This window comes from Grammomys surdaster, unplaced genomic scaffold (genome assembly GCF_004785775.1).
Source record: "Grammomys surdaster isolate TR1022 unplaced genomic scaffold, NIH_TR_1.0 166, whole genome shotgun sequence".
In the NCBI taxonomy this organism is placed as follows: Eukaryota; Metazoa; Chordata; class Mammalia; order Rodentia; family Muridae; genus Grammomys; species Grammomys surdaster.
This window is the reverse complement of record NW_021604614.1, coordinates 12,251,801-12,279,011: the sequence shown is the minus strand read 5'-3', so window position 1 is coordinate 12,279,011 and position 27,211 is coordinate 12,251,801. Positions and strand designations below refer to the sequence as shown.

The 27,211-nt window shown below is 48.7% G+C and overlaps 1 protein-coding gene across 9 annotated transcripts in view; it reads right to left on the bottom strand.

Moving 5' to 3' along the window:
• Positions 1-27,211, bottom strand: part of Pitpnm2 (phosphatidylinositol transfer protein membrane associated 2) — a 132,167-nt gene that overhangs the window by 36,574 nt on the left and 68,382 nt on the right. The window contains exon 1 of one of the 9 annotated variants that reach the window (XM_028765871.1): positions 20,273-20,412. The exons of the other annotated variants lie outside the window; for them this stretch is intronic. The gene's annotated coding sequence lies outside the window, so the exon portion shown is untranslated. Of the gene's footprint in view, positions 1-20,272; positions 20,413-27,211 lie in introns of those variants that run through there. 9 annotated transcript variants of the gene reach the window in all.

Here is a 27,211-nt window from a genome sequence, read left to right as displayed (position 1 = left end):
AAGAAAAGAAAGACAGAAACTTAGTATATACACTGCTCAGGTGAGCGCGTGGGACTGAATGAGAAATAATTCAACACGAAAGAGAGTTGAAAGTAAGCTAGCTGACCTCAGGGGGAATGTGAAAAAAAAATATGGCTCATCTGTTTTTTTTTTTTTTTTTTTTTTTTAAAGGTACCCGAAACCACGAATGAACAGGCAAAGCATAACAAACAACCGGAGATGCCTTGGGTGGGTTTGAGGAACTCACTGAGCAAATAGGAGACTAAGACAAAGATGCAACAGGGGTTCTCACGCATCTATGACTGGAGTGCACCCGGAGCAAGCCAGGATGATAGAACAGTGAGCTAAGTACTGAAATACGTCCTAAAAAAAATGTTCTTTTTAAACAATTAAAATTTGTTACGTGCATCATGGTTTATGTCTGTACACACGTGTGAACATGTGAAGTTGGACGGAAGTCAACGTTAGGTGTCTTCCTCTATAACCTTTCACCTTATGTTTTGAGACAGTCTATCTCAGTGAACGTGGAGCTCACTATTTTGGCTATAGTGGCTGAACAGTGAGCTCCCAGGAGCTTCTCATATCTGCCCACTTCTCCAGCACTGAAGTACAGTTGCAGGCCATTGCACCAGGCTTTTATGTGAGTTCTGAGGAATCTGAACTCAGGGCCTCAGGCTTGCATAGCAAGCACTCTATGCACTAAGTCATTTCCAAAGCTTCTCCAGAACGTCTTAAAAATAACAAGGCAGCCAGGCACACGCCTTTAATCCCAGAACTTGGGAGGCAGAGGCAGGCGGATTTCTGAGTTTGAAGCCAACCTGGTCTACAGAGTGAGTTCCAGGACAGCCAAGGCTACACAGAGAAACCCTGTCTCAAAAAACAACAACAACAACAACAAATAACAACAACAACAAGAAGATAATATATTAAAGGCCTAACCTTACAGATTAGTTCATATTCTATGGAAAAATAACCTGATGTCACAAATAATAGCAAAGCACATTCTGAAAAACTCACTGACCTTAAAAGAAAGAGAAAAAGAAGTATAAGGAAGAGTCCAGAGGGATGTGTTGGGGAGAATCAGACTTCATAGCAACACAATTTTAGAAGCCCCACGAGTAATATCTGCAGAGTTCTAAGAGACAGAATTTAGGAACCAGAATTTTATACCCAGATAAACTGTTGTTTAGGTGTGATGTCAGCGAATCTCTGAAATATGAATTCAGGGGCTTACATATCGATAACATCTTCCTTAAAAATATTATCTGGTATTAAAACCCCACAAACTAAAAGATACGTCATGGAAAATTCATCCATGGAAAACTCTAATGTAAACAAAATAATTTTGCAATTATGGCAATTATGGTTACTGAAGTATATGAAAACCCCAACAATGTACACAGATAATAATAATATAATTAACAAAAACTGGGAATGGAAGAGTGAAGGTGGAAACGTAAACGCCTCAGCTTTCACAGCATGGAAGTTTGTTCTCTACATAGATTAATGTGGGATGGACAGGCAAGTACAGAGGACTCCCAGGACACTTAAACCTCTTCGTACGATGTGGTGGACATGACATCATATGTTTATTTAAACCCACAGAATACACAACCAAGGGCTGGGTGCTCAAGAACACTTGATTCTCTTACAGAGGACGTAGCACCCATGTTAGCTTACAATAGCCTGTAACTCCAGTGTCAGGAGTCTTCTGACCTCTGTGGGCATCTGTATTCATGTATCACACACACACACACACACACACACACACACTTAAAATAACAAAAATAGATCTTCAAAAAGAATGCAAACTGTGGACTCTGCTTATGTGTCAGCTCACCAGTTGTAACAGAAGGACTACTTTGGATGGACAAGATTGCTCAGCGGGTAAAGGCCCTGCTGCCTGATGACCAGCATTTGATTGCCTGAAATCTATGTAATAGGACAGAACTGACTTCACCAAGTCATCCTCTGATCTTCACACATGTGCTGAAGCATGCATGCCCATCCCTACATCATACATATATCACACACATACAATAATAGACATTTGAAAGGACCGTGTTGGTGTAGGAAGGTAGAAGTTGAAGATGTTAATGTGGGGCAAAGACCTTAGCAGAATCTTAATTTCCACTTAATTTTAATGTGAACCTAAAACTGCTTTTAAAATAGAATTCATTATTTAAAGAATTAATAACTCCAACTTCTTAGAAGTCCTTTTTGTGAGAGCAGTTTAGTAGTTACTAAGCACTGAGGGGTAGAGGTACCAGGGAGTCACTGTGTAATGGTCAGAGTTCTCACTTGGGTGAAGAATACACTTCGGAAGTGGCCGTGGTGACGGCTGCAGGACGCTGGGGACGCTCTTAACACCACGGAGTGGAATGCTGAAGAGTACTTAAAATAGCAATGTTCTTCTTTTTTCTTCAAGGCTGTCGATGGAACCCAGGGCCTGTGTTTGCTAAGTAAGCACTTTATCACAGAGCTATAGCCCAGCTCTTTAAAATGGAAAGTTTTACGCTTCATACCCTCTATCAGACTTTAGATAATCCAAAGTATAATATACTAAGACCACTGAGTTGTACATTTTAAATGTATTAATGGAATGAGTATGTGAACTGCATCTCAATAAAGCTATTTTTAAAAACTCTTTTTCTGCCTCTAAGGGAATAGGAACTTCAAAGAAGATCGACAGAATCAACTAACCTGGACCCTTGGGGCTCTCAGAGACTGAACCACTAACCAAAGAACATACATGGGCTGAACCTAGGCCTCCCCGCACATATGTAGCAGATGTGCAGCTTGGTCCTCATGTAGGTCCTGAAAAACTGGAGCAGGGGCTACCCTAAAAGCTGTTGCCTGTGCGTGGGGTATGCTCTTCCAGCTGGGCTGCCTCGTCTGGCCTCAGTGGGAGAGGATGCGCCTAGCCTTGCAGAGACTTGATGTGCCAGGGTGTCGGGATACCCAAGGAGGCCCCCACCAGATCAGAAGAGAAGGGGAGGGGGACGAAGGGGGAAGGAGAGTTGTGAGAGGAGACAACCAAGAGGGAGGTGGTGAGAAAGATGTAAAGAATAAGTTAAAAAAAAAAAAAAGGTCTTTTTCCTTTTAACCCTTTGGTAACTGTTAGTACAATGAAGAAAATGTCTTCCTGAAGTTTAGTAATTATTTTCCATTTATTTTAGATGTATGCAAACAGATGTGATGGCTAATCTTGGTTGCCAACCTGAATCAAGTAAAGCCCAAGCAGTTGGGCACACCAGCGAAGGGTGTTCTTGATTGGGCCATCTTGCTGGTGAGTTCATCTATCTTGCTGCAGAGACATTCCTTCACAGCATTAAAGCCTACTCCTATGGGATTCTGGAGTACACTGAAGACCAGCTGAGACATTCAGCCTCAAGAACTGAACAACTGACTACTGGGTTCTTGGCCTTTCCCTTGGAGATAGCCATTGTTGGACTTGCTGGACCACAGCCTGTAAGTCACTCTAGTAAATCCCTTTTTAATATAGATAGATTCATTCTACCAGTCCTGTTCCTCTAGAGAACCCTGACTAATACAGACGTGTCTTTGGCTAAATTCAAGTATATCTCAAATATGTGAGGTCGCATATGGGCTAAAATAAAACTGATAAAGTAAATTTGATCTTGTATATGCTGAGGCTTAGACTCATTTTGCATATGTCAGGCAGGTGCTCTGTTACTGAGTCATACCTCAAGCCCCTGATTTTCAGTTCAAAAGGCATTTAAAAACTTGGAAAAACAGACTTTAACATTCTTACTTTTAGCACAGGTCTGTCTGTACACACGTTTCCTGGATGCTAGTGAGGGGTTTGCCTCTGCCAGTAGACTTTGGGGTACCTCATGCTTGCGGTTTTCTACATGGCTTGACACTGGGCAGCAGAGCTGGAGCTGTGCATGCAAGAGGGCAGAGAAGGGCAATGGTGCGGAGACGAAGGTCGCTGGTCACACCTGCCCCTCTTGGCTCTGACTCATTCTGAGTCCAGCTCCCTACTGTCTTTGACCTTTTGTTTTATCTTCTACAAATAGGGGTGAGAACAGCTCTTTGAGTGTCCTGTGGATGAAGCGTGACATAGCACAGCAAGTTTCAACCCACTGTCACAACACTGAATCCAATACTGGCCTCTCAAGGTCAGGAAGGCCAGTCATGGGCAGATGGCCACCCTGACTGGGATTCCACTCCCAGTAGCAGACACTAAACCCACTAACATGAACCCTGAGGCTGGGGTCTGAAGGAAGAATGCCTGCCACAAGTGCCTGGCTGGCTGGCCTGACAGCCACACATAGTTCCCTCAGTCTGGGTGATTAATATTATTATTGTCCTTATCTGGCCAGACAGCCCCTCTGGTTTTGTTCCTGCTGAGTCTGAGGCCAGGGAGCACCCCAAGTGGAGAGGGAACAGGACTTGTGTCTGCTGTCCCTGGCCTCACCTCAGCCAGACCCTAACTCAGGCAACCTCAAGACATCCAGAGCAGCAGCCTGGGCATGAGACAGACTCGCTCTGTCTCAGCCCTGCTGGAGCCATGACAGCACAGACAAAATTATAGTTCCAGCCAGCCACAGGGCAGCTTTGGGGGGCCTGGGACAACAAGAGGCAAAATGGAAAATGGAGGTCTCAAGAGGCCAGTTACTGGGAACTAGACCAGTATCTGCATTTCCCCACATGCCCACTCCTCACAGCCATTCAGATCTTCTCTGGAGCCTCAAACAGGCCCTAGCTTTTACTGACACCTTCGGGTTTTAAACCCCGCTTTTAGGACCCTAGAAAGGAAACCATCCCCAAATTCTTGAGTGTCCTTGATGGTCCAATAGGGTCAGAGAGGGGTCATTTAGTGTGGTATCAGGAAGGCCACGGAAGCCGTAGGTGGAGCCTTAGGCAATGCAGAGTATGACCTTCCAGGTCATGCACCAGGCAGAGTGGATGTGTGCCGGGTGTCACCCTAGGAATCAAGGCCCCAGCCTCTCACAATAAAGCAGACAACCTGGCCGGGCCCCTAGGCTAGGAGCCCAAAGGCCTTCCCAAATGAAGGAGCTGCAGGGAAGAGCAGAGCCCAGCTCCACAGGGAGAGCCTGCCGGCTGAAGGCATACATGGGGGCCGCAGAGGATTATGAGGGTTTGGCTCCAAGGGAAGGGAGCAAGCTGGGAGAGGGCAGGTCCTCGAGACACCCTGAGTAAGAGGCAAGGCGGGAGAATTGAGTTTACAGAACTTAATCTGTTTTTCCGGGATTAGCTGGGGTTTGACGTCACAGATGGGAGTCGGGAGTGAGGCTGAGCAGACACGGAGTATGGAACCCATCCAAACGCAATTCAGTCGCATTCTGGTTATTAAGTCTGGAAGCTGGTCAATGCAGGGTCAGGAGGAGCCTGGACTCCGGCAGCTTAGAGGGAGACAGGGAACCACACGGGGGTCGGGAGGGGTGGCTCTGTGACTCACTGTGTGTGAAGGCCCAGGAACCTGCTGTTGTTCCCTTGGTCTCCTGTTCTAGAAAATCCTACTGCTCCTCTCTGTCTCCCAAACTCTCTGGTCCCTAAACAGGAGCTAAAAAGCCTAACAGCAATCTGCTGCCTCTGTCCACCCGTATCTAGCGATGAAGGGGTGACAAAGGGGCGGAAGGGAAACAGCCCCTACATATGGAATGTCTTGGGTACAGCTGCTCTGGATGTATGAGATGTCCCAGGAGGAGAAAGTACATCACCTCAGAGCCTAAATCCTGCCTGTCACCCTCCATACCAGAGACTAACCCACACCAGGCAGACCTCCTACTACTGAGCTACACTGCAGAGCCTGGCGGCTTCTCCTGAGGAATGTGTGCTGAGCTAAGGGACGAGCAGCTGCTCTGTAATGAAGAAGCAGAGGTTGCTGTCCCATGCTGGATTTCAGAGGCTGATTCTGGCTTCAGGCCTCTCCTCCTCTAGCTGTTTTGCCACCCTGGGTAGGGGCCAAGGTCAAGAAGAATCAGCGCACATGGCCACTACCCCATCCCTGCCCCAGTGTCCTCTACTACTCTGAGTGCCATGGCACACAACCCTCCCTTACTATGCATAATGAAGAGAAGGCCTTAGAGGGTATTGATGTACTTACCTGAAGTCCCAGAGAGGGCCCTAAATCTCACCACTATGCACCTAAGGTGCCACACTGGAATAATTGGCAAGCCACTGCTGGGCTTGTCATCAGACCCCATGCCAAGCAGGCACATGGGGGCACCACAGTGGTGCGGAGCTCTACAGGGTATTTCACCTGTGATACTTCACCCTCAGGAAAGCATCAGGGAAGCAACAGATACTGAGGACCAAACTGTCTTGAGAAGGTGGCACCCTGTTTAAGACCAGCAGCGGGATAGGGAAGCCCTGCCCTTATAATTCCCACTTCTTAGAGTAGCTTCCACTGCTGCAGCCTCACCTAGGATGACAAGAGCATAGGCCCGTGTGTGTGAATATGGCACTAGGTCCCAGACGCCAGGGCCTGGCACTAGCTGAAACCATCCCTATCCAGCCTGCTGGAGACCCTGCTGGTCATAGCAATCACTGCAGCCCAGCCTCTGGGGTTGGTGCTCCCGTTGAACAGTGAACACAGCCGGAATACCTATGTGGGCTGGGCTATGAGCAGAGGGAATCTGAGCTTACTTCAGAGTCCCTCATTCTTACTCCTGTTCCTTCCCCAGTGCACTTTCACCCTAGCAACAGCAGGCCAGCATGCTCTAGCCTCCAGAAGCCTACTCACCTGAGAAACAGGCATACCTTTAAGGGACAGAGTCCTTAGTTCCTGGGCTTTAAGGAGGATCCCTGAGATGGGAGCACCTCCAGGGCAAGGAGGTCTAGGCAGGATTTGTAGGAAGTTTATTGGGCTACAGGCCTTATCCCAAACCTTAAGGGAAACTCTAGCTTTTGAGAGGTCCAGAATACCAGAGTTTCTAAGAGGCACAGGTGGGAATTTTACTAGAGGTCGTTCACTCCTGAACAAGCAAGCTTTGATAGGGAGATGACGGGGGCGGGGGGAAACTCCGTGCTATTATTTAAAATTTTAATTTATGTAAAAATTTATTTTAAATTTACTCTTTAAATTAAAATTTTTTTAACTAAATTACTAAAATTATACTAATTATATATCTAAATAACATACAATCATATTAAAATTAAAAAATACTCTTACTGCTAAGTTCTCTCAGTTCCTGCTGTAAACACTTTTGCAGATGCTCATTCTACCATAAATAAGCAAAGACACACAGACTAGAGCATGACTCCCTCGCTGGTAGCCGTTGGATGCTCCCTTGCTGCCTGGGCTGCCTTGAGCAAAAGGACCGTCAGATTGCAGCTCGACTACTTTTATTCCAGAAGACCAGCCATCCTGAACACTCCATGGGGAAGCTACACAGTGATCACAGCTGCTCACTCCAGCTCCTGCAGGCAGGGCCCCCGCCAGGCCTGTTCCGGTTTGCACTGGGCTCTTTACTATCACAAGGCTCCCTGAACTCTCCGTGACCCTGGCTGGGGCTAAAGAGGCAAGCTGTGCTAAGTGCAAACACAACCCTTCACTTGCAACTGAGGTCCAGTGTGACGGGTGTGAAGCAGGCTGGCAGCTTGGATCTTTTGTGGTGTCTGCCAGTCTTCGAGTGTTTTTTTGTTTGCGGTACCATGGTACTGCGGACCATGACTGAACATTGAGGAAAGAAGCAGAGACAGAAGTAACGGCAGTAGCGATAGCAGAGAAACCATGCACTGAGCTTGGAGCAGGCAGCTGCTTGACAGCCAAAGCCAGCAGTTAGACACCTGAAGGAGCAGCACCTAAAGGCAGGGACAAGGAAAGATGGGGGATGGGAGAAGTAAAGAGGAGACAAGGTGCTGAGGCTGCAGGAGAGAAGGCTGTAAGGAGCAAGGGAAGGGATGCTGCAGGCCCTGGTCACTTGAGGTCGGGAGAGCTGTTGAGCCTACAGGGACAAAAGCCTCGGACACATCCCTACAAGCAGGTGCTGGACACGGTTGCTATCAAGGGTGGAGGAATTCCCAGACCCAGACTCACTTGGAAGCAGATGCCAGTCAGTGTTTAACCCTGATTGTCAGGGCCCCACGAGGCTACACTTGTACAGCAGGGGGTCTTTTTTACCAGAGGCATACACTAGGGGGCGCCACCTGTTGCTGTTAAAAAAACAGAGGCCTGTAAAAGCTACCGAAGATCAACCCTAAAGGAGCATCTTGTCACTCGCCAACAGTTTCTATCCTGGTAACCCCAGCCAGCTGACTGGCAACAGGAGCTGTGACCCGTATCACAGTATACCACAGCAGTGGATCATGCTGCTAGCTAGATTTTACCAGTAACCACCTCACCACTGGGGGCTCGCACTTCTCCGGGCCAGCCATGCTCAAGAGTTTAAAGTGACACCTCAGGAGGGCCCAGCTCCCATGTTCCCAGCACGCTCAGCGAGTGTCCACATCCCCCACATTTGTTTGTCTATCTTCTCTATATCCTCCAACCCCCTCCATCCAATTGGAACAACCCCTCTGCACCAAACCTGCCAGTCTCAAAACAGGTGGGACGTCCTAGCTGAAGGCAACAGGTTCCATGGCCTCTTGTCATTCTGAAATCTTCTTCCCCAGCACTCTCCAAGCCCTGGCTGGCATATGCTGGAGATGTCATCATCTCTTTTGGCATCTAAATGTAAACAACTACTACAACTGGGAAAAAAATAAATCCAAAGTCCCTGGCTCTCCTAACACTGGCCTCCTTGGTCCCATCCTGTTCCTCTGATATCTGAGTTAACAAATGACCCTAAAGGCACTTGCTTGCTATTCCCAATTTCTCTGTCACACACTTCTCTGTCCAACACACTTTGGCACACCCTTCCCCATTCCACTGGAACTGCATTGATCAGGGGACTCAATGACTTCCCTGTGTCTTATCCTTATTGGATCCTTATTAGATACCCACCTTTTCTTAAAAGATGGGAGAGCTCTGGCACAGGGGACCCTGCAGCCTGCAGGCAGATGGTTTCAACCCAGGACTATATTTCTGTCTGAACCATGTTTTCCCACTCACTTGGCCAACACACTCACCAATGAACCTCAGCTGGAGTCCTCCGGATGTACAAGACTCCAGCACCCGGCTCTCTGACTCACTTGGGGGCCTGTCAGCTGTAAGTTCTGGTTTTCTTTCTGTTCCCAAACCAGCCAGTGTTGTGAGGTCTGCAAATAGCCCTGTGGGGCTCACATCAGTCTAGAGAGCCCAGTAACTGGGGTTCCAACTCCTGCCCTTTAAACCTCCTCTGCTCACGAACCACAACGGCACACAACTCTGAGGCTCTGATTCCCGTGGTTAGCAGGTGTGGGCCCAGATGTCCCTGGGCATCATGGAAGAGCACTGGAATCCCTTTATTCTGAGAAACTGCCCAGTGCTTCCTAGTTACAATCAATGGAACGTTTCTCCAAGACAGACTGTACAGCACTCAGCATGACTAAGGGTTGGAGTGTCAGCTGTCACCCCAACCCTTCCCTCAGTTCTTCATGGCTCTGTGAGGATGGGAGAGAAAGCACACAGTGTACCTGATACTACCCTTTTGGGGCACTACTTGGGGGTCTCATGAAAGCACTACAGCCCCACTGAACCCCATAACAGTCTCACCCTGGAGCTGTACATCCTGGAAACCTTACCCTTTGAGCCCAGACCACTGCCCATGCTCAGGTTGTATCAATCCTTCCTCCCCACTGCCTTGAGTCAGAATCGCCCCATGGATTCACTTCTGTGGTGGGCACAGAACTCACACACCCTGCCGTTTACCTTCTAAAGTGGTTGTTAGACATTAACAGAGCTCTGCAGCCAACACCACTATCTAATTCCAGGACACTTTCTCCAGTCACCGGCAGTCCCTCCCCTGGCCCCATGGCCTCCACTAATCTGCTTTCTGTCTGCATGGATTTGTGTATCCAGGACCCATCCTGTACCTGGAGTCTGGTTTCTTGCTTCGTGTCTAAGGCTCACAGTGTATCACATCAGGGTTCACTCCTTTTTATGGCTGAACGATGTTGCCCTGCATGGCCCCAGTTTATAATCTAGGAGATGGTGGCTTTGGGTCTCTTGGGCACCTCACCCACAACCTCTCAGTAGGTGAAGAGTCAGGTCTACCTTACTTCCCTGTAAGTAAGTAAGGTCATCTTACTTAATTCTCTGAGATCAGAGCCATCATCTTCTCAATGGGCCTCCATTTGTATAAACATATACCTTAAGTATTGATAATGACACTATGATTCACGTTCTTAGCTTTTACACCCTTGCTTTCCCAGAACGATCTTTCCAACATGTAAAAGGCAAGGGGTGTTGGGAAGGGATCAAGGCCATCACAATTGAAGAGTGAAAGTGGAGAGCTAGTGATGTTTACCGAAAGCTGAATGGAGCCGGCTTGTGCTCTGCACACTGCAGGAGGGAACCCAGCAGCCTGAAGACTTTCCCCAAAGATGTATCACTCAGAGAGACTATTTGCCTCATTTTCTTTTGGTTCACTCTGTAGGGGGTGCACACTTCCTGTCTAGGGCAGAGCTCTAATTAAATTCCGCCTGAGAGGGGCTACTTGGATTTTTTTTTAATGTGCTGGATGATATTAATTATGTTATAAACCAAGGCTGGTAGGGGGAGGAACGGGACCGAAAGGAGGAGGGGTGGGAGGAGAGGGCTGGGTAATAAAGTATAATGACATGTCTACACTAAACGCCGTAACGAAACCCATCATTTGTATGCTAACTTTTAAAATTAATTGAAAGAGTGAGCAAGCACGAAAGAAAGAGGCGGTGTCCCCTTCTAAACTATCCCCCAGATGGAGGCCTGAATGTCTCATGCTCCCCCAGGTCACTCTGGAGACCACAACTCCACAGCCCTGTAAACACAGATTTGCCCTCTAGTTAACACAGGACCCAACCCAACCTCATCCAGTAAGACTCAACCTTCATCTCAACTTCAAATCCAGGCAGCTACCAGCAGCCCGGTTCTGTGATGGGCACTGAGGGTCCTGTGGACCAAGACACGAGTACTCAGGAGCCTCCAGCCACTGGAAGACAAGTAGCACATGTGCCATCAAAACCTGGTGGGAAGTATTACTCTGCCCTAAAATGGAAGTACTAATAGCTGTTGACATGAAATGAAAAGACCAGTCCCCCAAAGCTGGGAAATTCCATCTCTCCATACTGGCTAGGGCAGTGATATCTATAGAGACAGGAGGCAGAACAGCAGCAGCAGGGAGAGTTAGTGGTTAACGCACCTTGCTTCAGCTTTGAAAGGTGGGATGATCTGGAGGTGGCTGGTGATGATGGTTTACACTGTACGGTTGTTCCCCCAACCCTCACCCGGAGACAGGGTTTTTTCCACGTAGCCCTGGCTGTCCTAGAATTCACTCTGTCGTCCTGGGTGGCCTCGAACTCAGATTTCAGTCTGTATCTGCTTCCTGAGTGCTGGTGGAGTTAATGATGTGCATGCACCACCACTGCTTACCTACCTATGTGGTTGTTCTTGGAAGCTTCAGAACTGGGCAGAACTAAGTAGAACTAGACCAGTTGAACTTTGAACTTATACTTTGCCTCATCTACGACCAAAGCTCAGTTGGGGGCCACAACAGAGAGCTATGGAAGGTCCCATAACACGAGGGTACCTAGATCCTTAATGCTTCCCTCCCTCCCCAGCCCTAGGCAAGCCCATGTATTTACTGCTCCCTGTCTTGTGGGTGGGGGTTTTCCTCTAGGCTCTGCACCTGGTTTACATCTGCCTCTGAGAATCTCTGCAGCCCCGGCCCTGTTTGCCCACCTACAAACCACAACTCCACCTCTGCAATGCCACCCTGGCTGTTGCCTTCCTTGGATACACAAACTCCCTCTCACTGCTGCTGAGCTGCTGCTGTGACCCTGAAGTGCCCATCTGTCCCCAGGACCTGGGCACATCATCATTCAGGCCCCAGTCCAAATGTCACACTTTGGGCTCCGGCTTCCACCTGATCCCTCTTGGAGCCTCCTCTGAACCTGAACTGATCTGAAATGACTTGTTTACTTCTGGCTCCTTTCTACCCCTCACAGGATAGAACGCCCCTGGCTCATTGGTTGCTAGAGGCCCAGGAACAAGAGGAGCAAATGAACAGGGCTGTCTATCTGTGGGGCTCTTTTTTTTTTTTTTTTTTTTAAAGGCAGGAGGCTCTAGGCTGCACTTAGTGGGTACCTAAGGCAGCCAGGCCAGGGCTCACTGCTCCCTCTCCAGGGACAGTGCTCCTAAACAGGCAGTATTAATCTGCTGCTCTGTTAGTGGTTCCTTACAGCAACTGTAAGCATCTCCAAGAATAGTGCAGCCTCCTTGCCTGCTATGTCCCTGTTTTGTGACAGCATCTGTGACTCAGACTTCTCACGGGGCCAGACTTGCCTTCCCAAGGGTGCATGCAGGGGTACGAACAACACAGACAGCAGCTGGAGGCCTCAGTGGTAGTGGGGGTAGCTGGCTCCTCGGCTCCCTTCCAATGGGGTGGATTGGGAGAGGTCTACTTGGACCTAGTGATTGATATCCAGCAGCAGCAGGTACACAGGACACTGCAATCAGGACCAGATAGCAAGAGTGTAGCTCAGGGTGGATGGGCTATCATTTGGTGAGACTACACAGCATCCCAAAACAGAAGGGTAAAATATTTGGTTCCCGCCCAGTGATCCAGGCCTAACTAACTGTTCTTTTGGGCTCAGCAAGAGTCCTAGGTATCACAGGTCAACAACAATGGTGCCCAAATGCCCATCTCTGAAGGCAGTCTCCTGGTCCCTAGAGGACAAGAAATGCCCAGGCAGTGTCTCTAGGGTAAGTCAGGACAGGTACATTCATGTATCTGAACACTTGGACCTAGCTTTTGCTCCGTCTCACTGTTGAGTGCCGTGGCCTTTTCCACCAGGCCTCTTGGGGCTGCCGGGAACACAGCATGCCTGGAAAGTTTCCCAGGTAACTAGCTTTTCTTTACAGAGCTATTAGCTTCCTTTCATAGCCCCCATAAAACCTGCCAGCTGAGGGATGATGCCCATCCCTCTCCAGGGAGAAAGAGAGAGAGGAAAGAAAACATAAAGAAAAACAAAAACAAACAACCACCACCACCACCAACACCACAAAACTACTGGTCAAACTGGAGAACCCAATGAGTGCACACTTGGGAAAGAAGGCCTGCCTCTGAGCTAGGTGAGTGTAGTAGGATGCACTCCAACCAACTGTAAAGCGGGGCAGGTTCTCACGGGCACTCCTTTGAATCAGGCAGTGCTGGGGTGTGCGGGGAGCCCTGGCATATGCAGGCCAATGAGGTCAAAGTTCCCACCCAGGCCCCAGGCTCCCAGCCCAATACCTTGTCCTAGTTTGACAACTATATGATTTTTAGGAAATGCTCATTGAGAAACTTCAAGCAGGAAGAGACGAGTATAAAAAGCCCTTATCATCTTCTTCCCCCCCCCCACCCCCCGTCATTTCAAGGCTGCGTCCTTCTTCTAAGCTGAGGACCCTGGAAAAATCGGTATCAGCCATCTTTAAAGAGCTGGACTTAGGTGGACTCCAGCTGCTTTCCTCTTCCCTCCCTGAACTATATACTTCGATGTGTCCTTGTCTCCTCTGTGCTGTCCCTGACTGCGCTGCATCCCACAGGCCGCCTTCACAGTCTGCTTCCACACATCAACCCTTTCTTTATCAGAACTTCTGTTATAAACTTCTGTTTGGTTCTTCTCAGATCTACTTCATCGCCCCCAGAGCCTTTTATTCTCCACACGGGTCTTCAGCTTTACTTCTGTTCACTGAACTATGTGAGCATGCTGCTTTATGGGCTATGCTTCAGCTTCCCAGGCAGCCCCAGGGCCTGAGAGTCACTTCTGCGGAGAGTCATTCACGCAGGTCCTAACTCACAGTGCTCATCTCTGTTTTGTTTCCCACATTACTGTGGTGCCAGACTCCAGCCTAGGGTCTTGTGCATGCTAGTCAGGCACAACCCGCTGAGCTACACTCTCAGCCCAGAACTACTACTTTCCTATAAAAGCTACTGTAGAACACTGTTGACAAGTGTCTGTTTCTCTAAAGAGACCTTCTATCGGCCTTGTCACCTGCCATGAGACTCAGTCAGAGGTTGTTCTGGACCAGTAGGTCTAAGTTTGTCTCTCTCATCCTTCCACTACGCTCCTCCTCCTGAGTTAACATCAGCTGGGTTTCTTTCACGGGGCAGCCATTACAGTGCACTGCACACTGGCTGGCTTCAAGTAATGGCAATTTCTCCTCTCGGAGTTTTGGAGGCCAGAAATCTAAAACCAAAATGTCAGTAAAGCCAGTGCCTTTTGGAAGCTCTGAGGGAGACTCTGTTGACACCTCTTTCCTAACTTGTGGTGGTTGCCTGCAACCTTTGGCCATCCATGGCTGGCAGCCATGTGAATCTAACTCCGCCTCTGTTGTCACGGGGGATGTTCTCTGTATCTGTTCCTGTGTTTTTACATGGCCTTCTTTAAGCCATGTTTCTAAATATTTTTTAAACTTTATTATGTACAAGTGTGTGTGGTCTTCACAATGAACCATCTCTCCAGCCACAGATAAAAATTTTTTTTTAGAATTATTTATTTTATGTATATGAGTACACTGTCGCCATCTTCAGACTCACCAGAAGAGGAAATCGGATGGCATTACAGATGGTTGTGAACCACCATGTGGTTGCTGGGATTTGAACTCAGGACCTCTGGAAGAGCAGTTGGTGCTCTTAACCGCTGAGCCACCTCACCAGCCCAGGTTTATATTTTCATTGAGTTACTGAGTTATTGTTCTGTGTTTGTTTGTTGCTGCTGTCCATCCATGGTTCCTATAAGATAAGCTATAATATCTTTGTGCACACTTGGGCATAATTGATTTTACACAAGCATTCACTTCTTGAATGTTGGAAACATTTACTCTTTCTTGGGGTCATAGTTTTCTTTCTTCTGGGTCCATTTCGGTCATTTAAATATACTTAGAAAGTCGTACACTTCGTGGCTGGGCATGGCTACAAGTGACTGATTTTGCAGACAGTCTGGACTCTGTCAAAAGGCTCTATAAAGGACTAAATCAAGTCAAAGCATATATGTCACATGGATCTTTCTGGTGAAGGTCACTTAGCCTATTCTTCCACCTTCTTTAGTTAGCTCTTCATTCTTGTCAGTCTTCTGTCTTGTGTTCGTTGTTTTGTTTTAAATCAGACTTCCAAAGTCTTACCTCATCTTTTCAGTCTTACCAAGGCCTGATGAGTATAGTTTCGTGACCTTATTTTTTAATGATTCTTTGAATGGATTTTGTTTTTGGGGGGCATTTGAATAAGCGGCTATGGGGCAGTAGTGACTGCCCACCATTTCTTAGACTTTTGACCCCTGACCTGCTGCCATCCACTTCCGATACTGCAGCGGCGGGTCTTCCTTCAGCGTGCCTCTTGGTTTCTGTCAGGGTGTGTGCTAACAGAGGAAGGGATCTGTGCAGTACGAGAAGACAGTGGCTGGGCCTCTACCACATCCATAATCTCAGTCCTGGTTTGAACTTCTCAGGAACTTTTCTGCTTTATGGGTTTTTTGTATGGTTGCTTGGTTTTTCAAGACAAGTTCTCTCAGTATAGCTCTGGGTCCTGGAATTCTCTGTAGACCAGGCTGGCCTTGAACTCACAGAGATCTGCCTGCCTCTGCCTCCCAAGTGCTAAGATTAAAGGCGTGTGCCACCACCGCCTGGCTGACTTTTCTGTTTATAAAGTAAGGGTCAAAAAGAATATGAGCCACTCCAACGGTAGTCAAGGTCACAAAGCTATAGGTAGCCAAGTGTCCTGCAGTCCAGGCCGCCACTGGGCTCCTGCCGTGGGGGAAGCTGGATACACTCATGGCAACGTGAGCCTTCTGATTCGGGTTCCCTTCTCACCTCAGTCAGCTCAGATGGGATTTCTGTTACTCACAATGACAAATGCCTGACTAATCCAGGGTGAAACATCTTTATAGCATCTTCATGTTATCTGAGTGCTAAGCAAACCTGTTCCTCTTAATGGGCAGAAAGACACAATTCATTCTACCCCCAAGGCAAAAAAAAAAAAAAAAAAAGCAAAGCTTACAAATTCACAATTAGTTACGTGGGTTTTGCCCGTGTCATTCTGAAATCCTCTACACTGCCGTCCTATAAGATGTGGTGTGAATCTGGTTCTGGGAAAGACACCACACCTGTCTATGGGTGCTGCACGTGTAAGGCAGCCTGATGTACCATGTGTTGGCCATATGCCACCATCTATGAAATGTGGTCATTTTCTACAAATCTAGGGAATTGCTCTAGGGCAGTGTTTCTGGTGGGGTCAAGACCCCTGGGGTGATTGAATCACCTTTCCACAGGGGTTACCTAAGAACACCAGAAAACAGATACTTACATTATGTTGATTCATAACAGTAGCAAAATTACAGTTATGAAGTAGCAACAAAAATAACTTTATGGTCAGGGATCACCACAAAATGAAGAACTATATTAAAGGGTTGCAGGATTAGGAAGATTGAAAACCACTGCTCCTCAAAGAAGTCACTGGTCCAGGAGTCCTTACATACTGCCAGCTTTGGCCCACCCATTGTGCATGGCACTATGCAGACTGGGTGCTAAACAGATACAATACTTGGAACTAAAATAGCACCCGGCTTGGTGACATCTTGATGCTGCTTTGAGGGAACAGCAGGCTCCTGTGTACACGTCGTTCTACTCTGTGTGTCTGTTTGTAAATTAACCTCACATCAGGAGACCTGGCTCAGATGCCCATGTTCCTGGACCACTTGGGGACTAGAATGGGCTACAAGAGCCTCTGTTCCGCCCAGATCAGACCCTCTCAACAGATCCAGTGGGTCTCCTTCCTGTCAGGCTCTCTCTAGGTACCTACCCTCTTTTTGTTATCCTCCTACAAGGAAAAGCACACAGGATGGGGGACTGGGGTTCCTTATGAGTCCTGTCAACAAGTATCCCCAGCATACTAATGTAGAGGAGAAATATCTGTGCTTGTAAGACCTGAGAGCAAGATGAGCAGAAACATGCTGGGCGCCAGCAGGTCCTCATCCCTGCCATTCTGTGATGCCAACCCCTCTGTGGTACCAGAATACCACTTACCCCAATCGGCTGAGACTATGCCCTAAGGGCATTTTCTTCAAGTCACTGTGGCAGTGGTGACTCTTGGTTGTAGGGCAAGGAAAGAGTACCTGGTTGAGCTGGATACTCAAGGTGTGGCACACTCTTTGCCTGAGTTTTCTAAGAGGAAAGCTACCACCTGAGTTAAGTCAGGCTTTCAAGCAGCGCCAGTAGAGCACAGGTATCAGTTTCCTATAACCTGGCAGACAAACACTTTTTTCACTCAGAACGACTCTGTGCTGGACTGACCATGAGGGCCTCATCCAAGAAGATAGGTGTGAGGTCAGTGACAGCTCACCCTGGAGGCCTCCTTCAGAGTCCAGGTCAGGTTATCTGCCAGAAGCCCATGCCAACTCTAGGAGGCTGGGAACCCAACACTGCTCTTTCCATACTAAGAAGAGAAACGGCTGACTTGTGAGGGCCTCCTCTTCTGGCGAGTCTTCCTATCCTGAGGACTACTAGACTCTCTGGGCTTTCTGTATTTTCCTGGGAGGACGTCCTGGGAGGGATGAAGGTAAGCTCAAGGTCTGGCTCTTTGCATATGTAGCACTGAGGGCCATGTCTTCATTACGATCGATGCTGTGCTGACAGAGGATGGGAAAGTGAATCAGGTTTTCCCCACAGGACTCTGTGGGCCCCACACCTAATGTTCATTGAGGCATAGCACCAGCCTGGCATAGAAAGCAGGCAGTGAAGACTGGGAGCAGGGGTGCCATGTGCTGCTGGATTTGCAGTATCTCAGAGCTGGAGGCTAAAGATTCCAGCAGCAGCCGGACAGTGGGGACGTCTTTACTTTTAGCACTCCTGAGGCAAATACAGGCAGATTTCTGTGTTTGAGGATAGCCTGGTCTACAGAGCTAGCTCCAGGATAGCTAGGTAACACAGCAAAATCCCGTCTTGAACAACAACCAAACACCACCATCACCAAAATGATTCCAGCAGCTAAACTGGGTGCCATAGGAAGAGTACAGTAGCTGTGCCTGAGAATGGCTCACGCTTGCAGCCCAGTGTCCTGCAGAGACCCAGGTGATGATGGCTGGGGCAGTGAGACCCAAGGCTTCTGAGAGCTGTCTCAGACAATGGCTTCTCATGCTGGTTACTTGCCACTCTGGGGCTTACTGAGGCCCGGACACTGATGGTGATCACAGCCATCCTAGCCAAGGAACAATCCAGAGAGGTTGCAGTACAGAAGGCAAAGTGGCCGTCTGCGGTCCTCAATTATTAACTGAGGATGGGGAATGGAAGGGAGAAGATGTGGGGGAAACAGAGGCAGGAACTTGAAAAGCCCAGGTGAGTAGCAGATGTACCTGCTCTGGGATTTTGGGAGGGGGACAAGGATCCTGTGGCTTCACAGACCCAAAAAGCACAGAGGCTGGCAGGTGGCCTTCCACATGCCCCAGGGATCACTCCTGGACACCAACAGGTTGGTGCTCCCCACTCAGGGCTGCTCATTCGAGGTGGCCACGCTCGGACCTTTTCCTACCTGTCAGTGTCAGCGCTCCACATTCCTTCCCTCAGGTGAGCCACGGCCAGGCCAAATCATACAATTCAGGCAGCTGCACAGCTCCGTGGGCCAGGCCAGAGGCTCACCATGTCCCTCAGTGTCATGTCCCTGAAGTGGACTTCCTGCCACCGTGGCTAAATCCTACACTGGGGGCTACAGCAGGGAGGCCCCTCTCTAGCTTGCCTCAAACTCTCACTGAATAGATGATGTCTCAGCTCCTGTCTTCCCTAGTGCTCCCATGGTGGCACAAATACCTTCCAAGTTCTAAGTGCTCCAGGCAGATTCCCTGGGGTCATTCTTCCAGAAGCTGCAGTGGGCATCTTCTCAGTGAGGACCTGACTCTTCCCAGGAATGTCACTCAAGTCTCCTGGGCTATGCTCTCTGGGTTCCCCTCCCCATGACTTGCTGGGCTGGTGCTAAAGGTATGTTCTGAGGTACTACAGGCATGTGGGGGGAGGTGATAGTCCCCAGAGAGGTCCAATAATAGCCAAGGCTGGCTCCCCTGCCCAAGGGAAGCAGCTGGGTCTGCATGTCCCCTTCTTCCATGTACCTAGGTCCCCAAGCATTTGCTTTCCACTCCAATTCCAATGTACTTTGGATGTAAATCCAGGGACGTGCCTAAGACTTCCCAGAAACATCATAGGGAAAGAGAGCTTAAGGCCCAGTCATCCCTTTCACCTTCCTATACTGAGACAAGATACTGAAGACTCAAAATCTTCCGGAGAAGGAGAGATAATATAGCCTGCGTGCATGCGTGTGTGTCCAGTGATAGTGTGGAGAGCTTCTTATACCAGACCTAGCCCCCCAAAAAAGTATCCAGCCACCACCAAGAGATACTAAAAGCACCTAACTGCTGTGCACTCTGATGGCTGCATGGGGGTCAGGGCAAGGGCTCCACGGCTGACATTGCCCCCTTATCTCCAAAATCACAGGAGAGACACTGTGGCCGGTACTTCAAGCAGAAGGCTTTACAATCGGAAAAAAAAAAAAAAAACCAGTCACAGAACGGTTACTCCTGGGGCAAATGCATATGGGATTTAAGTTTCTTGAATGTCAGACAGATAGCACATTTCCGCACCTTTCAATAATCAAATGCATTGAAATTTCTGCACTGAATTCGTGAGTATAGGCTATATAACGGCTATAAATAGCTTCACGTGAACTATAAATAGCCTCACCCCAGTTCACGAGGGATTCTGCTGCCAAATGAGCTATGACAAAGCACTTGGATTCCGAGCGTACTGCATTTGGGGATAGAGAGTAAAGCATTGTGGGTGTGCATGTCAACCTTCTTTCTACATGTCGTGAGCCAACTGTACATTAGGCCGGCTCATCCTGCAACCCACATGGTTCTAAGCAAGGTTATATGTGTGTCTTACCCTTGAAATTCACCAGGCCTTTGGACCCTGGGAGACAGTCCAAGGACAGTCACAAATAAAGGCAAATGCATGTGCATGCTTCTAACACACACACACACACAAAAGGTGAGGAGGGAGGGAGGAAAAGAGGGACAGAAGGAGAGAGGGGAGGAGGGAAGGGGGAAGGAAGGAGGAAAAGAGGGAGGGCAGGCAGGCTAGAGGGAGGGAGAGACAGAGAGAGAGACGGAGAGAGAGAGACAGAGAACACAAGCACAATACCTATAAAGGTAACCATGAAGACTGGATGCTGAGGAACAAACAGGAGAGCAGAGCCCAGTTCTGGGATAACACCTGGACAACATCCTTTGGCCACCTGTTCAGTGACAAGAGCCAGCGTAAGGAATGGGGCTGGGGTCCAGTAGAGCACAGCTTTCTAGTCTCTGTATACAGAACAGGGGATGGAGCACCAGACATGGCTCAGTCTCAGTAGTGCGACTTCTGAGCTAGGTTGACCTGGGTGAGCTGTATCTCTCCTGGCAGCGATCACCTCAGGCTACACGAGTCTTTGGTGGGGAGCTGGGAGTTTGGTAGAGAGAACATGAGGCTTCATGGCTTCATGGTAGTGTCTCTTAAATGCCTGCTCACTGTCTGCGAAGCTGTTTGCATGTTCAGTACAATAGAGGAGTTTACAGGGGTGGGCACCTTCATCCCAGAAATGCCTCTACATCCTAGGGGAATCTCTTTTGAGTAGGAACCTTTGTGGGCCCATCCTTAATGCAGGTGTGACCTTCTAAATGCTCTTTCAAGAGAAACTCTCGAGTTTTTTGGCAGGAAGAGCCCAGGAAATGCAATGAAGGCTTCTCTTCGATGAGGAAGCATAGCACCAATGACAGGCACAGGCTGGGACATCAGGATGGAGGTTCCAGTTGTAACATCACCTCTCATTGGTCTAGATCAAGTAACCTAGAGTCTGAGCCTTAGTTTTGTGTGTGTGTGTGTGTATGTGTGTATCTCATAAAGGGCAAACAGGAGTCATAAGCAAAGACGGTGTTGACCTTCCAGCATGCAACACTCAAGAAGGTTGCCACCATGGTGACAATGATAGGTAACAGTGCAGTGGAGTGTCCCTTGGTCTCACCGGCACAGCGCTCTTTCAGCAGTCATGGCTACCGAACTAACTTAGCACTCCTCGGTCACTCTGCAGCAGGTAGCAGGCCGCCCTGCCACCTCACTCACACTCAACAGCTAGGAAGGTACCTTTCCCACTGCAACTGACGCCATGACAATGACAGGGACTTGGCTAAGGTCATCAAGTAAGTCAGAAACAAGGAGGGGTAAGGACTCTTCATTGAGGGCACAAAGACACACCAGTGCCATCCCAACTAACACCCAGAAGCCAATGGCTGCAGAATCCTCTCGAGTACTCCATGTCACAGGTGTTGAGAAGCATGTAGTGGGCTAGCCTGGTGGGTGTATCAGGGCAGGGGAGCAGAGAGGGGGAGAACAAGAAGGAGAGGGGGTGGCTGGGGTACAGGGAACTGAGTCATCTTCCAAATGGTCCGAGCCCATCGCACACAGTCTGGCTCCTCTATCTTTGGCGGGGAGCCGGGGGTTATTCTGGGAAGTCTGCACACAACCTGCCACTTCCCTGCCAGGCTGACTGGGTCAAAAACAAAACCAGCCCAGCAACAGCCCCATGTCAACAGGGTGGGAGGTGAGGAGGCGCTGAACAGCCCTGAACAGAACAGCAGGAACGGGGGAAAGTTGGCGGAGGCTGGGGGAACACAGCCACTCCCACCTTTAAAAAAAGGATAGCGCGGTGGGGGGAAAAAAAGCAAACAAAAACTGAGTTGAAGGTCACAAAGCAAAGCATTGTGGGAAAGACTGGAATTAGTTCAAATGCAAGCTTCGTGGTGTGTGTGTATGTGTGTGTGTGTGTGTGTGTGTGTGTGTGTGTGTGTGTCTGTGTGTGTGTTTTCCTGGCAGTGGAGCCCAGGACCTTGGCATACGCTGGGCAAGCACTCTACCTCTGAGCCTCATGTCGAGCCTCAAGCTCTGTCTTTGAGAAAGTTACTTAATTGCTCTGCATGCAGGGATACCATCGGTCTCACAGAAGTGGGAACTAAACAGTGTTAGGACATCAGAGTAGATACTGGGCATGTGTTTGAAGGTTAACTAATGCCTGCTGTCCACTTCTGTCAAGTGTCCTGTTCACCTTTCAAGACCCTCCTAGATCAGGGCCACCTTATAGGCACTGGCTGCCCAAGACAGCTGAAGCCCCTGTAGAGTGGAAAGCACTTATCCATTCCTCTGTGACCACAGTTCTGAGGCCATAGCATCTGCCCAACCAGTCTATGAGAACTATCCTGCATGCAAGAAATCAGAAGAGAAAGAACAGAGTCCCCTCACCTTAGCAACATTGTAACTCCTCACCCTAGCAACACTGTAACAGGGGCTACCGCAGTACTCAGCTGAGCAAAGCCTGCTGGTCTTAAGTTTCAGGGTGAAGGGCAGTATCCCATCCAGAACAAGACTGAGGTTCTCAGCATGCTGTGACTATGGCCTGGATGGGAAACAGGCCCCGGGTAGCAAAGATACAGGCTGTCGAGGACAGGATAGATAGAACTCTCTAGAATGAAGTCTTTAACTGGTGCTATGTGGAGCATCAAGGTCTAACTATCCCTGCCAGACACCCAGCTCCATACTTTTTTTTTAACCATGCTCTCTAGAAACTCCAGGGTTGAATTAGGAAATAGCCAGAAGGTGAGGAAAGCCCAAATGTTTACTGATGGATGAGTAAAGAGATGTCTATCCATGCAGGGAAATATCACTCATCCTTAAACAGGGAGACATTCTGACACAGACAAACACTGAATTGTATCTGGCTCCTCCCCAACCCAGCCCAGCTCATGGGAGGATATATGGAGGGCATTGTCACCTCTTGATGCCAAGAGGTATATGGTATTCCTCATCTGAAACAGGCCTGGGCTCTTGCACATGACAAATGCACCAATTTCATGTGGCAAGTCCAGCAGCTCAGGATATCAGAGCTACATCTGAGGATAGCTAGCATCAGCCAATCCAAGAAAGAGTAGCTTCTGACAGGGCTGGGCAGGAGGCAGCACTTCAAAACAGGAGAAGGAGAGTAGAACAAGCGAGTCCTAGCAGTCCCTCAACAGTGCAAACTCAACAGTGTAGGCGGGCCTTGTCTACAGGGCCTGTGGTTGCTAATGCCCTGGACACTGCATAATTGTAGTCATGCTTCCTACCCCTTAAGCCCACAAATGAGCCAGGAATAAGAACTTGAGCCAGGCTTACAGGAAAGATCTCAGGATCCAAGGTTGACTGCCACAAATGGAGAGGATGGTCTTGGGAGTTCCTGGCTTCATTCAGCAGTTATTAGGTGGGGCTTGGATCTCTGGGAGGAGCACAAGGCCCAGCAGATGGGAATCTTCTTTCCAAAGCCTACTCTGAAAGAGGGGCTCAGTACAAGAAAGCTCTTATGCTCAGCAGTTTGTCTCCTTGTCAGCACTTTGGAGTCACCTTGGGTCTTTCTTTTGGGGACAACTTGATAGAGGTATTGAATAGTGCACCCTCTCCCGGTGTCTCTGATTCTATTTTTGGAGGCAAATTAACTTAACAGGAAGCTGCTAAAAGTACCTGATCTGTTTCCTAGGACCAGCTGCTACCAGGCCACTGTGTCTTATCCTGTGTAGTAGGTTTATTCTTAGGGAACATCTGCCTGCTGGGTATAATAGGAGTAAGGTTTCCCTAGCGCCCTAAGTTCATACCTACATGGGATGTCAGAATGGAACCTTACTAGGGTCTTGGCAACTAACGAATCAAGATGAATTTGTGATAAGATCTTACTAGATTTAGAGTGGGCTCAAAACATAACTAGCAACTGGTGTCTTTGGAGGAAGGGAAAGAGACAGAGAGTCACTGAAGTGGAGGCTGCGTGATGTTGGAAATAGGGGAGAATGATGCAGCTGAGGAAGGTCTAGAGCCACCAGAAGTGGGAAGAAGCTGGAGGCTGTGCGTCAGAGCCGCTGTGAGGTCCTGGTGAAATGCAGTTCTGCAGTTTAAGTCACCAGCTTCAGCACTATGGCACGGCACTCAGCCCCAGCTTGTGGCCCCAAGAGATAGCATACACCCTGGGCTCCCCCATGTCAACCAGCCAGCCGTTTCTGCTCTGAGTGCACTGTGGGAAATGACCACTGCAGCTCTAGCTGTGAGAGCAGCCTCAGCTCTTAAGCAGGTCTGAGCCAGCCTGTTGCTGGGCTGTTACCAAGGCTGTGGTCCAATTAACTTGGGGCACTTAAGGAGCCTTCTCATGTTAATGAGAAGTCTGTCTGTGTGCGGTTGTTAGGACACTTGAGGGGAATTGGCCATTCAGCCCATAGCATGCTGATTGCTGTTCAGCCTCTCTGCCCAATCCTGGGTTTTGTTGGTCAGGCCAGGCTTGATACTGCCAAAAATGCTGATATGCGCCAGCCCTATGCAAATGGCCTTCAGACCCAACTCAGGGAGAAAGGCAAGCTTCACAAGCACTGAGACACACAGACTTCACACCCTACACTTTTGTCCTTAACCTGCCTCCAGTCTGGAGAACATCTCAGAATCAGGGAAGGCAACAGTCAAGGCTTTTGGAAGCTTTAGGACTTCCAGCTTCTCTGAAGGCTGGCAAAGTGGGTGTGACGGGATGCTGCAGCAAGGCAGTCCCTTTACCTTACCTCTCACTTCTCAATTCCATGGGTTTGCTCCCACAACAGTCATGGTCAGGGTTATCCCTCGTAGGGATGCAAGATAGCTGAGTCTGGCGCTGCTCAGATCAGACCAGAGAATTTATTTAATGAGCCTCTTTTTTTGTTTTGTTTTTTGATTTTTTTTTCCAAACAGCCTTTTTCTGTGCTGCCCTGGTTGTCTCAGAATGGGCTCTGTAGACCAGGCTGGCCTCGAACTCAGAGATCTGCCTCCCTCTGCCTCCCAAGTGCTGGGATTAAAGATGTGTGCCACCACCACTTGACTTCTAGTGAGCCTCTTTAAAATTCAGACTTCTGGTCTGATGAGATGGTTGAGCAGCCAAGCCTAGCAAGCAGAGTTTGATCCCTAGAGCTCACACGGTGAAAGGGAAGAGTGGACTCGCTCGAGTTGTCCTCTAACCTCCACAAGCATACAGTAGCGCATGCATGCCATCTCCCCACATACAAATAACCAAATAAATGTAGTTTTTAAAAAATCAGACTCTTCTTCCTAGGCTCTCTGAATCACACCTCCAAGGGAGGTTCAGCAACTTGTGTTTTAACAGATCTCCCCAGGGTGATGGAGAAACCACTGGAAAATGACAACAAGAGTCTGGATTGATAGCTTCCATGTACAGAGGGTGATAGCAGAGGCAGAACAGGCTTGGGCAGGTTATACATAAGAGGCAAACTCTCGTGTGTCTTCAAACTTAGCCACTGTCCCCATGGGCCTGGAGTCCTCTATGTAGATCCATCTGTCCATGTCTATCCTTTCCTGGCCCCTGGGCACCGTGTGCCAACTGTACTCTTGGCTATTACTGTTAGCCCATTCTTTGGCCATGTGTTTGCCTTTGAGCTCAGGCCCTGAGCCTTGTTCAAAGTGGTTCCTCAGGGCTCATCCACAGTGGTGCTCAATAAAGGTGCCCAGTAAATGTTGGTTAGGAAAATGATTTTAATTCCAAACCCTATTCCTGAATAGTTCCATGACCTTGGGAAGGTCACTCAACTTTTACGGAACAGACTCTACCCATCTTCCCTAACCATGTCACAGGCTATAGTAAGAGTAAGCCGACAGATCAGATACAAGTGTAAGGTGGCAGAAAGGTCTCAACCTGCATACTGGATACCAACTACACAATGGACAGATGACACTGAACCCAGAGAGCTCCAAGTGTGAGACCCAGCCAGGAGACTGTAGGGGTGCAGGGTCAGTGGGAGGGAGCTTGGAAGGCAGATGAGACTCCAGGATGAAGTAATAGGTAGATTCCAGAACCTCTGCTCGACTCCTCCCACAGAGAAGGGGTAGGGGGAGAGACAGTCATGTCTTGGTCCTGCCCTAGCAAGGTCTACTGGAGAGCTCCTGAATGCTACCCAGGATACAAACAGGAGGTGACATCAAACAGTGCTCTGCAAGCTGGGTTGTGCTGGGCCATACCCAAGGCCCCTGGGTTGGCCAGGCAGCAGCACTGCCATCACCTCTAGTTGTTAGTGTGTGGGTATGGGTAATCAGAAAGGCCCATCCCTGCAGGGAGGCCTGTTGGAGCCCTAGGTGCAGCAACTAAAGGAATCTACTTTTATTCTGCGACTGGCTCACATGAGGCTAGAGGCCCTTGGTAAGGAGGACCTGAAGGTGCCTAGGCCTGAGCACATCTATATCATCTCAAGGGGACCAACTGGTTTTCATCCCAGCTAATGACCGGGGACATCTCTGAGCAGCAATATGCCCTTTCTGGATCTGCCCAGCTCACAGATTACAAGTATCTCCAGCTGTGGCCTCCTGTGACTTGGGAAAGTTCCCTGGGTTCTGTGTTGGTTTCTCTCTAGCTGGCCTGATCTGGACACGATGGAGCAACAAGCAGGAGCGTACTGAACTCTGCAGTGTCAAACTGTGAATAGCAAAGTAGGTACAGAAAAGCCACTCCTGTTTATGCCCAGGGACTAGCCAGGGTCTCACACATGACTACTGGCCTCTGCTCCTTCTCTGGGCCTGTGAAGGCTCCTCTTTTGCACTGTAGCTGAGCTCCAGCAGGGAGACACAGAGCTCTTCCCTGGATCCTGGAATGGAGGGCCTGTTGCAGGATATCTGATCACACTGTGAACCCTGAGATTACTGAAAAACACTGATTTCTAGTTGTGGTGTGGCTCAGCCCTCAGCACATACCTTTAATGCCTCTGGCTAGAATACAGACACACAGCACACACTTTTAATCTCAAATAATGAAGGTAAAGTTAGTTTGTAGAAGGAAGCACCCATGTTTAAAAATTATGTCTAGTTGAGTGGCAGACAAATTGACAAATCAGAGAAAGATTTTGATAGAATAGGATATTCCCAACTCTTCCAAGAAGAGAGGGAAAGGGAAGCTACTTCAGGGGTAGTGCAGGAGAGAGAAGAGGAAGTTTTACCTGGACAGTTGTAAAGAGATAGGTTGGAGAGAGAGAGAGAGAGAGAGAGAGAGAGAGAGAGAGAGAGAGAGAG